The following is a 13870-nucleotide window of genomic DNA, read 5'->3' as shown; positions in this document are numbered from 1 at the left end:
TGTCGCTCATTTTACAGTCCATTCCATAATAAACAATAATAAATGAGAAATGCATCTCAAGGATTGTATCCTGGCAAACTTACACTGACAAATAAAAGTATACTAATAAATAACAATGATTCGTCTACAACACGATGCCGTGCCAGTCATAGGGCTTGCTTGACCATACTTCACCATGCTGGTCAGGAAAGGTTGATGATGGTAAATGTTCTCTATGGGAACCTCATTTGCCAGTAAAAATATGATAATTGGTTCTTTACCCTTCTATCTGGCAACAAAACTGACACCTTTTTACAAGGAGTCATGTTTGCATAGACCGCAATACCTTTTGTTGCCAGATAGAAGGGTAAAGAACCAATTATCGATGGTAAATGTTTCTAAGAATTCAAATCAGATAAACATGTTTACATGCAGTGTGCTAACCATTATGCCACTGTATCCCCCCAAATATATTATATGGAGAGATATATGACATATGTAATTTTAGACCAAATTTCATTCAAAATAATACAGTATTCTGCTTCCTAATTGGTTTCTATTGGGTTAGATACTGAGGTAAGATGTCAACGTTTCATTTTTTCACTCCAATCCTCCACCACCCGACCGAGGGAATCGAATGAAGGTGTCGCGTGGACAAATGTGCAGCAAAACGAGAGTGTTGAAAAGCAAATAAACATTTGACAATTTTACGCCCCACCTTTCGCTGGAGATTCTATCCAGCATCATCAGGTGCTAAGCAAAAGCTCGACTCTCACACGACGGTATTCTATGATGATATAATTGCTATACATATTGAAGTCGATTACTAAGGCCGCACTCATTAAACGCAAAGTATATACAGTATGTATGTTGAACTTCTTTCGCACTGTACGTACCCAACCGTGCTAATCGGAGGTGCGAAAGTGCTTGCCACAAATGAACCACAATACCTTGCTGCTCAACCTTCACGCAAACTCCCGTCGTCCTTGCAGCGGTAGCTTTTGGCTAACCATCGAACAAAGACGGACACTGCATGGTCCACTTTCAGATGCCCTTCTGCGGCCGTCTGGAATTCTCTTCCTGCCGATATGAGTAAGCCAGGAGAGCTCATCACTTTTAATCTCGATTGAAAACTCATTCCTTTACAACTCTTTTTTCTGTCTTGAGTTTGTTGTCCCCTGCACAGATCAGCACGGTTGGCTACGTACGGTGCGAAAGATGTTCAACATACGTACAACATTGTACACCATACATACTAACCACTGGGGGATGAAGTGGTGGCTATGAACCGGGCAAAACCGAATTTCAATTCCCGGCCACGGCTAACATCAGCAGCAAGCGATATCTGAACCGGACCTTAGCCTCTCCACTTGTCCAACCCGCACTGACTACTGCGAATCGCTGTGGAACAACCCACACGATTGACACGGTTGTGGACAAGCCTTCAGCCAGCAGTGGATTGACACGAGGGCTGCAAGTTATTGTTCTAATTGTTGCAATCGTCGCTCGCGGAGGAACATAAGACGACTTGAACCTCTAATCATCGTAATTCACGTTGTTGTACAAATGTCACGACGTGTCTTTAAAATAGAAACCCTCACAGAATGGTGGGGTGGGTGGTCGTAAAATTGTAAGCTTTTTAAATAAGGCCCTACATGAGAAAAATATGTAATTTTCTGGCAAATGTCAACAAAATACCAATTTTCAGGGTCTTTCGAGATCCCATCTACCCCCTCCCTGGATTCACCACAGAGCACAGACAATCCAATGCGATTCCCACAATCCAGCATTTATGCGACTTCAGTCCTTGCATCATGATGCACGTTTGTGTTTTTCTTCTTCATTTTTTTAGGTAGAAAGCCATGTAAAAAATACAGGCGCAGCCCTGCAATTGCTTGCTCACACCACTGCTGACAGAAGGCGCGTCGACTAGAGGGAACCCTTCCCAGAGGGTATCTGGCCTAACATTGTCATGCTGGACAGACTTCTGGGAGGAAGGGGGGGGGGGAGTAGCCACACATAACCCCATCACACACGACCTGACGATCTACTAACCACGGAGCTGCCATTGATACTCCTGGATGGACAGATGCAAGAGGTGTTAAGAACACCGCACCGTTGTTTTAACTGCCGCTCCGGTCTCACTGAATCGAACAAGCGACCTCTGGAAGTCCACTTTGCTAATTGGCCCCTAACATGTTTGTCCTTGGCATAATCATTAGTGTATTTTTTTAAATACACCTTGCTTTAAAACAGATAAAGTTTTAGAGAATTGAATGGGGGGTGGTTACAAGACATCTGGACCACCCCTGTAAATTGGCATAATGTACGGGACATTTGACGATAGAATATTGACAGGGGACGAAAAAAGGTGGCCTCTTGTTGTGGCAGGAGGGCTGGGGTGTGTGAATTCCTATCCTAAGGCGACAATATCCTGGGATTTATGGCGTGAGATGCCGTGGTCAAAGGGGTTTGTCTATCCTACGTTGACTTAAGAGAAGATGCACATATTCGCAGTGTGTGTGTGTGTGTATTTTGTTTGTACTTACACGATCGTTATTACATTGATTACAATTCTTAATGCAACGCCCACCTCTGTCCCGAGCACCGGCATTTAGGCACTCACAATACTGCCCACACATTACAGCCCACACATTATAATTAACTAACCTCAACGTGTCTCCGAAACATCACCGAAGTAAATGTCAAATCATAAATTGCGCATTTAAATGAAAAGCCACGGGACCTTTGTTCAGTGGCTACAGCAGCAGCACACACACAGTATTGTTCCTTCACACATGGCACAATTTAATGAAACTTGAAGATTAAAACAAACAAAAATAATTGCCAAATAAACAACTCACGCAATTAGCATTAATAGACTCTGGTAACCCTGAGAGTCGGACCAGTAATGTTTATAACATTACACAACCCCTCTGATATATTTGCTACATTAATAATCATTAAAAAAAATGATCTCAAATGGTATAATTTAAAACTGCCCATTTGCAATCAACCATACAAACTTGTTAACCGTGCGTGCACCTTAAGCTTTCGTGACTGCAGGAATTAATATTCTTTGGGTCTTTCGGTAAAGTCACGTAGATAGGTTCAAAGAAAATAACAATAAAACTACGACGTTTCGATCGCAACACAATCGGTCGTCATCAGGATAAGACCCACGACACGTCGTAGTTTTTTTTCATTTTTTTACCTATCTACGTGACTTTACCGAAAGACCCAAAGAATACGTGTGTGTGCACCCTTCATCGCAAACGCGAGCGTGCTACCACAGGAAGGTACATATTTGATGACTCGTGTCTTCTTCTTGGTTCTTTCGGTAAAGTCACGTAGAAGGGAAGTAATAAAATAATAAAAATGAAACATAATAAAATTATTCTCACGACGTTTCGGTCACATCTCGTGTCTGTAAAAAATACCAATTGTAATTCCATGCACTTTTCCTCCACGCGCTTTTTTTCCTCCCAGAAAACTTTTTGGTCCTCCCACGCCTCGGAAAACCGTGCGTGAGACGAATCTCTTAACATTCTCGGCACACTTGTGAACACATCTACCAGGTTAACTCCTGCGAGGGGCATTTTGGCGTCGGTGTTTTTGTTCATATTGCCAGTACGAACAATGACCCAGTCTTGGGCCAGCCATCACATTGGTCTGCAAGTGTCCCCGATATGCTATGAGCTTATACAACCATTGGATATTTCGAAAAACAATTTTACACACGCGACGTTATTGATATTTAATAAGTGCCTACAATACAAAATAAACAATTTTAGGGTTTTACTTGCAACGGTGCTATAACACGGCTCCGTATAACTCAAATAGAATATCTCCCGCTGCGTCTCAGATTGTCGCCGAAGCAGCATTGGGAATTTCACGGCGCATTCTGGTCCAGATAACCGTGGACGGCCGCTCCCAAACTTTTGGGCTCGGTGGGTTTCATTTCATATATCAGATGAGAAAAATTGCCAGGGGAGAAGGATTCAAAAACCTTTTCCCCCCTGCGGTACATCTTGGCCGAATGGATGCCATCAGATGGAACACCAGGAGAGGTTCGGTGGCTGGGGGATTAGACTCAAGGTAATGCCCCCCCCCCGCTCCCGACCCCCACCCCCTGCCCCCTCCTGTCGATACGAGAGGAGTGCAGAGATAGAGGATAGAGAGTTCAAGGCAGCAGCCACTTCGCCGGTACGGTAACGTAAGACAAGACGACGACTGCACTCTTCTGAAATGACACTTCTATCTGGAGTTTGCACGTTTTCAGAATTCATGACATGTTATGCACAGAAAGAGAGAATACGTTTCGTTCTCCAGACACGGTGTCCTTTGTTGTTGTTGTTTTGGTGTAATGAAAACCTGCGGTGAGGGCGTCACGAAATTGTATTGCATCCTATCTCAAATAACAGCATTACCTGCCTCGGACATGCATGGAGAGCACTATGAAAGTGTTCATGACTGGGGTGGAAGGGGTGGGTCCTCTGTATGTATGAGAGTATGAGGCAGTGCCACAACCTTAAATCTCGACTCAAATTCTGTTGCATTCACGACATCGATTTGTGCTGGAGTTTTCGTTTTCTCTTTCCATGCGTACACACATTTTTTTTACTTCGTGCCATAGCATTTACAGCTATCAGTACGCATTTCTGGACGTCATGCGGGGACATCGGTGGCGAAGTCCTTCCCCCACAGTGCGACAGGATTATCAAAAATGCACGCTCCTAATCTCATAAGGCTGTTCTTTATATATTTGTATTCCCTCTCTCCCTTCTCTAGTTTGACTTCTCATTGTCTCTATTTTCATTTTTGAATCCGTAATTCTTTTTCAGCTTTCTTACATAAAACGATCTGCCTTCATTCAACAATGTTGCAATTCTTGCCTAATACAGACTTGGTTAAAAATAAGACCCCCCCCCCCCCCCCCCCCCCCGAGATGGAGCAACAAGGTGAGCCAAACACGCACATTCGACGTGCCGGTCAGAGTCCTTGTTGATTTTGCTACGCAAGTCTGCCTCCCTTTTCAAAAGAGGAGAAAATCAAACCAACTGAAACACCACCCCGTAGTCCGAGCCCAGCCGCCGTGGCATGCACGTACACACGCGGTCGCCAGAGAGTAATAATTCAAGTTCACCGAGGAGAATTAACTCCACACACAAAAAACAACCACCACCGCTTTTTTTTTGTTCGATTTGCGAAGCACCTTCGGAGCCAACTCCCTACGCGCTGTCGCCGCGACGTTCGGAGGGCCACCTGCGCCGAGACATTTGGGGTGCTGACCTCTGGCGGGTCAAACTCGCCCAACAGCGTTGTCGTTTTGTGTCCTCCGCGAAAGGCCACCGGGTGTAACGAGCGAGGCAACGCTCGCGGCATGCCGATATCGGCCCCGTCGCCTCCGCCGTCCCTCCGAAGACGCGCGACGCACGCACCTCGAGGTAAGCCTCCTCGGTCGACAGCCGTGCCGCGGTTTCACCCTCGTTTCCCGGCCGCTTTCTGGCACCGAGCCGAGGCTGTGCGCAAGCAATCGAAGCGGCCGGCTCAATTGAGTCGAAATCGAGGCGCTGCCGACGGAGTGGGGTGCAACTTGACGCGTGGAGAGAATGGTTGTGCGAACGGATTTTGTGTACGCACTCACTCGTCCAAGCGTAACGCTGCTACGTCGGTGTCGACTGCTCCCTGCGAGGGTTGCTGCTGTGCGGTCGTGGTTAGCGCAGTGGAGGTCGCCGGCTCGGTTCGCTCTCTCCCGGCCGTGGCTGTGGATACAATGGGCGGGGATCTTAAATGTCTCCCCATCTCAGCCGAGCATAAGGTCGTGTGTGGTGGGGTAAATCGTAGGTACCCCCACCCCTGCCAATATGTCTGGACAGCGTGGAAGAGTAGGCCAAATACCCTCCGGAGGAGCTGTCTTGAGCACGATACAGTGGAGACCATTCAGCAAGCATTTGTAGGGCTGTGATTTTTACCTTTCTGTGCTGGGAAACTCACGCACAGGGCACAATTGCAATGGTCAAACATTGAAAAGTTGGGCGGTTAAACCGCTTAATAATGCAGTGCTGGTGGCGTTAAAAACTAAAGTGCAACACGGTGTGTGTTAGGTACATTGTGTTCACGTGCTGTCACGCTTGAGGGATGGTAATTCCGGCTGCCCAGAATGTAATGAAATGGTGTGGTTTTAAGGAGTTTGTAGGAGGCTGGCAGGGGGGGGTGGAGCGTTGGATTGGCCGCTGGGGGCAAGCTCATATTGCAGGCGACGGGACCGATATTCGAGGAATCGCCGTGGAAACGGCCCATCGTGCCAACATCGGTGGCTACATTGTGATAACCGCGGTGGTCATGACGCCGACAAAAAAAGTGCGCTATACCCCGTCCGGGCGCACATTGAGATCGGCTGCGGCGCCGAATAATTCAAGTTCAAGTTAATTTATTTCAAGTTCATTTATTAGGTATAGCCCTGTGAGCCATTTCAGCTCTTGAATCGGGTGCAACCGCAACAAACAAAAAACAAAAACACGAACAAAAAACATCTTAAAGTGAATATGTGACTAAGTGCAAATAATAACAACAACAACAATGATCAGCGCAAACAAATTAGATTGACGTAAGAGGGGGTGGGCCAGAAGAAGATGAAGAAGACGCTAAGATTAAATTGTATTTGGAACGTAGTCGGCAAATGCTAAATTAAGGCGCGCGGTGGTCTACAACACTGAGCTACGCACCCGTTGAGCCGATTCCCGCTCCTGGCCATGGCTAACATCGGCTAATTATGGGCAAACAACCGATGTGGAATGTGGAGGCCTTCATCCCAGAGTGGTTAAGTCATTTCTGAACTAATCCCTGGCGACGTGATCGACATGGCGTGGGTGGACCTTCATCCAGCAGTGGACTGACTTGACAAGATACTGTCGATGCATGTTTACTTTACTCAATCTTTGCGGTAAGAAAATATAAACTCCACCAGGCGGAGAAACTCTGAAAATTTCGATTTAAAGCTTTCGTGACTGCAGGGATTCATCTTCTTGGTTCTTTCGGTAAAGTCACATAGAAGGGAAATAATAAAATAAAATAATATATTATTTTATTTTTATTATTTCATTATATCCGTTCTACGTGACTTTACCAAAAGAACCAGGCGGACAAACTTTGAAAAGGTCTGTTTTTCTCTCTCAAAACAGTGGCTTTTTTTCTGAACATATGCTAGTATAGTCACAGATTCTATGCTAGCAATGTCTGATAAACCATTACCACGGTGCTATCTGAATTCCATTTCCAAACAGGGGCGTACCTATTTTAGTAGCTCATAAAAGTTAGAATTTGTAACAATTTTCTATGACTGTTGTGTATATATAAAAGTGAGCACGACTCTATACACTATTATTATTATGAAATTAGATTATGTTTCCTTGAATAAGGATTCTGTTTGGTGTTTTAAAATCTTGACACGTGTTTTATTGCCAGAAAGGGTAAAACATATTGTTATATTTAATATACAAGAAGGGTCTCATATTGTAGCTGCTCTCCCCTGATAGTTCATTGTCTTTGTGCTGTTCGCCTTTTGGCGATAGCTGGTCTAACACTTTGAGACTAGGCTCAAAACAGTTGTGGAGACTTTGGCAAAATAGTGGAGAAATTATATTAATTTGACACTGATAGGAGAAAAAACAAATGGAAGCAAGTCAACCTTGAAATAATTCATCAAGCTCCGTGACATAAACATTGACTCACTGGTGCTTTAAATGTATTCCCTCCTCCAGGCTTGTTAGACTCTATGATCCCAGTATGGGTGCACGCGCATGCGTGTTTGTGTATATGGGGAGCGATAGTGCAGTGGTTAATGCACTGCGCTATGAACCCGGCTACCCAAGTTTGATTCCCGCTGACCACCAATGATAAGTAATGAATATTTGAACTGGTCCTCGGCCTTCCCTAGGATAACCTAAATTAATATGGTGCCCTGATGGCGAGATGTTATCTGCCTCGCCTGGTATACAGGAGATCGTGGGTTCGATCCAGACCCTAACGTCTGTTGTATATTTGAAATTTGCACGTTTTCCCCGTGGTCACCTGGATTTTTCCGGTTCCTCTGGGTTTTCCCTCCACATTTAGAAACATGCGCTAAGAGTCATCTTCTTGGTTCTTTCGGTAAAGTCACGTGACTTTACCGAAAGAACCAAGAAGATGAATCCCTGCAGTCACGAAAGCTTTAAATCGAAATAAAATGCGCTAAGAGTATTTGGCTGCTATAAATCCGTGGGCCTTACCTGGTAAAAAAAACAAGTAGTTTAATAACTCGTGTGGTGTGTAAATATCACCACGGGGGAGAAGGCTGGCCACCCGCGCCCCCATGTGTGCCGTGCCAGCCTTCATAGGTGCTCAAAAACAGCACTTGCCTGATCAGTGTCTGTTGGCTCCATGGTGATCTTTGTCTTCGGTTTTACGGCATTATGGTTCGTGCACTGTGCCGTGGCGTGTAAACACTGGGGGCACAAAGCAGGCCAGGAGTGGTGCTGGACACACCATCCTTTCATGTGGCTTGTCAGCCTTAATAGGTGCTCGCTAACAGCAGGGTCTTGGCGCAAGTGCACACAGGCAAAGATGGAGGATTAATAAAGTAAGTGAACAATACATTACAAAATATAATCAATACAAATGTCATTAATTGAAATTGATTAATAAAAAAAATCGCCTTTTTAATCACCTGTGTGACTGTGTGAACATGTGTGCCTGATTAAATATGTGTTTGTGTGTACATGCATGTAGAGGTATGTACATGTGTGCATTGTGGGAAGCAATTGTGCAATGGTAAGCACGCTCGGGTTACTGCTTATGAAGCCAGTGACCCGAGTTCAATTCCCTGCCACGGCTAACATGATTGGTGAGTGATATGTGAACTATTCCTTGGCCCACCCCTATGTCAACTTCGGTTTAAATGAGTACACGTTGCGGTAAGTAAACATTAGCACTGGGGAACCAAAACAGATGAGTGTGGTCCTGACCACACCATTCTCTCTCGTGCCATGCCATGCCAGCTCATTAATAGGTTCTCACTAACAGCATTTTCTTCAGCAGGCTGTGTACACGACTTTGTCTGTGTGTTTGGGTGTGAAGCGGTGGCGTGGCAGTTAGCGCTACAAAAGCAGCGACCAGAGTTCAATTCCTGCTCACAGCTACCAACGCCAGTAACTATTATCAGAACTGGTTCTGGGCCTCCCCTAGGTCGACTCAGCCTCAAATTAGTACCTGGCGTGGTGTGTAAACATCGCCACTAGGGAGACAAAGGCGGTCGGGCGTGGTGCTGGCCACCCACCCCCTCGTGCACCGTTCTGGCCTTCATAGGTGCTCGCTAACAGCACTTGCCCCTACAGTCTGTTCAGCCTGTACAGGGAATCTTTATGTGTGTGTGTATGCATATGTAATTTCAAGTGTGTACATGAGCGTGCATGGAATAATTCAAACACTTTGCGTCTAGAAAGTAATAAATATTTGCAAATTAATTTGTTTAATGTATTCGCCTGAAGCTCATTGCATTTTGTAAGAATATTATTAGCAATAGTTTACGGTAAGAATTTATTTGCATTCCAAAATATATCTTGGAACAAATCCAATAAAAGTCGAACAACATCCAACAAAATGTTAAAATACTTTCTGCAATAACATCGGTACAAACGATAAGCAGAGTAATTTATCTGGCGTCTTGTGGCCATCAGCCCCGTTCAAAACTGTGGCTTGCGCTGTTGGGTTTATTGCTAAAAATATATCCTTCTAAGTTCGTGGGGCATCTGCAGTATGTGCCTCCTGTTAATTGAAACATCTGCTGTGGCAGCACACTCCAATATGCTGTGAGAATTTACGTGCCTTTGTGGAGGCGTCTGACGCACACCAACAGCGTGAATTCTGAAAGGGGTTGGCAGAAAGAAGGCAAACATATGACGTGTTAAGATAATTTTTCATTATTTTATAACAATATGTAACACAATTTTTGTTCCTGGGTAGTAAGTGTTATTTCGTAATTGTGTATGGCTAAAATGTATAGAAAATGGATATTTTTCCCCACAAGCTTTGCTTTTGTGACCAGGACAGTGATATTTTGAAATTCACCTATTTTCAATGAGAATTTGTGTCTTTTCAGTTTCAAAGACAATACATATATTATAAGAGTAGGTTTTTTGTTTGCATTCTGACCACAAGTAGTGTGGTTAATGCAGACATGATTCCTTGTAAAAGATTTCAGTTTGGTGTTTTAACATCTTAACACCTGTTTTGTTGCCAGAAAATAGGGGAAAACCTTTTCTCATATTTTGGTACTGGAAAAGGAGGTCCCATAATGAACTGGTGGGCTTAAGGCCCCTGTATTTATACTACTATTTATATTACTGGAAAGTTCTAGAATGTTTTAAAAGTTATTCCAAGTTTACTCAGCACTGAATCTATCTGGAATGTTCTGGAAATTAGGTAAATTTCAAAATATCACTGTCCTGGTCACAAAAGCAAAGTTCGTGGGGAATAATAGCCATTTTCTGTACTTTTGAGGCATAGGTAATTAGGAAATAACACTTACTACCCAGGAAAAAAAAACTAATAAAAACATTTGTTACACAGTGTAATAATAGTTGTAAAAAATGTAAGTTTTATTATTTTACAATTTTAAGTTTTAATTAGAAGATAGCAGACTCACACCGGGGTTAATGGGAATTAAAAAAAATATTAATGATTACTTTTAAAGCACCATTCATTTATTCACTTAAAACCACACCGAGTTCCATACCAGAGACTGGGAGGTCCCGAACCATTCTGTACACACTATGATCACAGTCAACCCTCGAAATATTTTGGCGGACCGCCATGTGCCAATAACCTATTGTCTCCCCCCCCCACCTCCAATTAAAACAAACTGCTCCGAATGTGTAGTAAAATGGTAATACAAAAATCCACGGAAACGACGAACTCACTTTTGTGTTGAATAATCTAAACAGGTGCGCAATGGCGCAGTAAAGAACGGTGTTTCGTAAAAAAACAAATTATATAATCTTAATATCTGTCAACAGTTCGGTGGAACACTTACCCACAGCCTTGCGAATCACCAGTGGCCCACAAACCACAGGTAGGGAACAAAGAGCGTAGGGTAAGGGCCTCCCGTCAAGGAATATAACACATTGTCCTGCGGAGGGAGCTGGTAGGAACGTTGGGCTGCTCGGTCAATGGGCAGGGTCAACGGCGGCGTGGTGTATTCAGCAAATATGCCCGACTGTGAGGGCGGGCACAAGCCGGCGTGAGTAGGTTAAACGTTGAGTTTTATAAGGGTACCACGGGGTAACCAGCCCCTCCCTACCCTCCCCACCCAGCCCCTCCCCACCCTCCCTACCCAGCCCATCCCCACCCAGCCCCTCCCTGCACGGCGGACGGACGGACACAATAATCCCCTGTGGGCTGGTGTAACCAGGAGGTTCCTACCAGTATTAATTCTGCTACTCGTTTAGTTCGCAGATATAAACGACACCAGGCATTTATTTTTGTCACGAGAAGGAACATATCTGCAGGCAGAGTATATCAACTAGAATATATTTGATTGACTTTAAAGAGAGATTGTTTTAAATTAGTAATGTGATGAGCTATTAAGTGTCTCCCAAGCGTGAGCATCTATAAAATTAATAAAGTTAAATAAATCACAAGATGAAATTGCTGGATATCAAGATGTTTTTTTCATCTCTAATTGTGTTACGTTACATTGCCTGGGAACTTACCATTAACGATACACAGTTAATGAAAAATGAGGTAAGTTAATGAATACTGAAAAGAATAATCTACGTAAAGCATTTTTTCAAGGCAACATGCAACACTGCAATTCATGATTCCTCAATTTGCTGGAAAGCAAACGGACTTGGGCAGGACACAGCTGCAGGACAGAATTATGGCCAGTGGGCAAGGTTGGTGAGGGAATGGCAGCAGAAGGAGGGAACACATCCAAGAGGACGACTTCTGTGAAGATGGAGCGATGAGATCAGCTCATGTGAAGCACCAGTGATGGACTGCGAGGGATGGAGAGTGGCGTTGGGAGACCTTCATCCAGCAGTGTATAGACAATCGCTGATGATACTTAATCATATGTCCAATTGCTGATGAACGATGTAAAATATGTGCTCAATTGTAACTCTGCACTAAGTATGTCGAAGCACTGGATGATGATACATGTTATAAAATAACAAATGCTTTACGCCTTTTGGCGTCATCTGGTCCAACACCAATGGAGACTAGGCTCTAAAGAAAGCTGTCTCGGGTGTGGACCAATCAACTTCAAGGACAGTGGATACATTATCATCATCAGAGTTGTTTCTTTTTGTTTGCATTTTGACTTCTTGTGTTGAGGTTATTGCAAACATGATGCCTTGTATAAAGGTGTCAGATTTTGTACCAGTTAAAAGGGTAAAAACCTATTACTATGCTTTACAGCCGTTTGTCAGCCTATTGCTGGATGGAGGGCGCCTCACTTGGTCTCTCGCATGTGGGTTATTCGACCATACTTCACCATGCCAGTCGGTGGAGAGAAGAGCGGGGAGGTGATTCGAAAGGGAACGGATATCATTGGCCACTGGCGATGTTCGGCGTGACTGGGAAACAGATGATTGAGGTTGCTGGGTCATAGCTTAGTATGCTAACCGCTGTGGCCATGCCCTCTAGACGGGACCTCACATGAGATCAACCACAAAGCCGTAACGTTATTTAACAAATGCACATCACCATGTAACGGCTCCGTTTTGATAAATGCAGGAGCTATTCGGAAACGTTGATCAGACAGCGGCATTTACATTATTATGTCAAATGGATTAAGTATTTTAAATAAATCCATTTGAAAATGCAGACCTTTACTAAAGAGACTACGATAAAAAGGGGTAACGGCACTTTACTTGGAACAAGTGATCAACATGACTGTGACTGTGTGATCACACTTCCAAGGGAGTTTCATTCCCGAGGGATTTTTTTTTCCTTTTTGAAAAGGGGCTTTCATTGGCACATGCTGAACAAAACTAAAAAAAAATCTAAATTGATATCGTGAAATGTCTTGCCTTGTTGCACTGTGATGCCAGATAAGCTGTTGAGCAGTGAAAATTGTTTTGAAGGTATTTGATGTTGCTGTGTCAGCCTTGCTCATCCCTCTCCAGGGACTGGTAAAGAGACGGCACATGTTTCAAAGAGGACAAACTTCCAGACACTTAGCCCGTTATACGTTTGCATTGCCCACGTGAGACCGTTGTACCTAATCCGTGTGGTGCAGTGCAATGGGATGTGACGGCAGTTTCACTTGTTTTGCTGTCCCCTATATATGAAACCAAAGTTACGTCCTGAAAATATTCACGAATATAATCTATATATTATGTTCATGTATATACCGCAACGGTATAATGGTTGGCGCACTGGACACCCCAGAGGTCACCGGTTCGATTTCCCCGGCGAGATCTCCTCAATGCCTCCGCCGCTGTCCACCAGCAGCGTGAATGGGTGCATCATCGTGAGTCGATCGGCAGCTCGCGTGTGGTGAGGTAGAGTCTGAGTAATCCCACCCTTTCCTAGACGTCTGGCCAGCATGGACGAGTAGGCAAACTACCCTCTAGCGGGGCTCTCCAGAGCGCCTTCTAACGGAGGCCCTTCCTCCAGCAGTGGCGTGAGAAGGCAATTGCAGGGACTGCGCCTTTAGCAACTTTGCCGTTTGTATATTTATACTCGGACGGCCTTGCTGAATCTTGAGGTGTTTGACCGATTGAATATGCATTAAACATGTTGTGTGTAGGCATACATCAAAGTGCTTGGAAAAATAAATCCATGCATAGCAAATGATATGATTCAAACGCCACACACATATGGGTCAGCATCTTCCTGGCTGTGCTGT

The 13870-nt window shown here is 44.3% G+C and overlaps 1 protein-coding gene across 1 annotated transcript in view; it reads left to right on the top strand.

Moving 5' to 3' along the window:
- The first annotated feature begins 5058 nt into the window (after positions 1-5058).
- The window catches only part of LOC144728795 (muscarinic acetylcholine receptor M3-like), a 57215-nt gene continuing 48403 nt past the window's right edge, over positions 5059-13870 (top strand). The window contains exon 1 of the mRNA XM_078608454.1: positions 5059-5426. The gene's annotated coding sequence lies outside the window, so the exon portion shown is untranslated. The remainder of the gene's footprint in view (positions 5427-13870) is intronic.

Source organism: Lampetra planeri, chromosome 30 (genome assembly GCF_965212315.1).
Source record: "Lampetra planeri chromosome 30, kcLamPlan1.2.h2, whole genome shotgun sequence".
In the NCBI taxonomy this organism is placed as follows: domain Eukaryota; kingdom Metazoa; phylum Chordata; class Hyperoartia; order Petromyzontiformes; family Petromyzontidae; genus Lampetra; species Lampetra planeri.
This window is presented reverse-complemented; position numbering and strand designations above follow the sequence as displayed.